The following is a 264-nucleotide window of genomic DNA, read 5'->3' as shown; positions in this document are numbered from 1 at the left end:
ACAGTTGATGAATATGCACATGATGTTTGCACTTGACACGTATGCAAGGGGAACATACACAAGCACAAATTAGCACGACGTTGCATGGTATCCTCTTCCAACTATGCAACCAGTCCTATTATTTTTACTGTTGGAAGAGTGTATTTGGGAAAAAAAATAAACGGCCATAAACTTTCATTGTCCTTTTTCCTTGTCTTAAGCCTTGACTGTTTGTTTGTCAATATTAACATAATAGATTCACATATATGTACGAGGGAGATCTAA

At 36.4% G+C, this 264-nt stretch overlaps 1 protein-coding gene across 1 annotated transcript in view; it reads left to right on the top strand.

Moving 5' to 3' along the window:
• Nucleotides 1-177, top strand: part of LOC119592081 — a gene marked incomplete at its 5' end in the record, with an annotated part of 3,675 nt that extends 3,498 nt beyond the window's left edge. Inside the window, 1 exon segment of the mRNA XM_037940896.1 lies at nt 1-177.
• Between the last annotated feature and the right edge of the window lie 87 nt (nt 178-264).

Source organism: Penaeus monodon, chromosome 29, assembly GCF_015228065.2.
Source record: "Penaeus monodon isolate SGIC_2016 chromosome 29, NSTDA_Pmon_1, whole genome shotgun sequence".
Classification (NCBI taxonomy): domain Eukaryota; kingdom Metazoa; phylum Arthropoda; class Malacostraca; order Decapoda; family Penaeidae; genus Penaeus; species Penaeus monodon.
The sequence above is the reverse complement of the archived record's forward strand: the minus strand, read 5'-3'. Positions and strand labels throughout refer to the sequence as shown.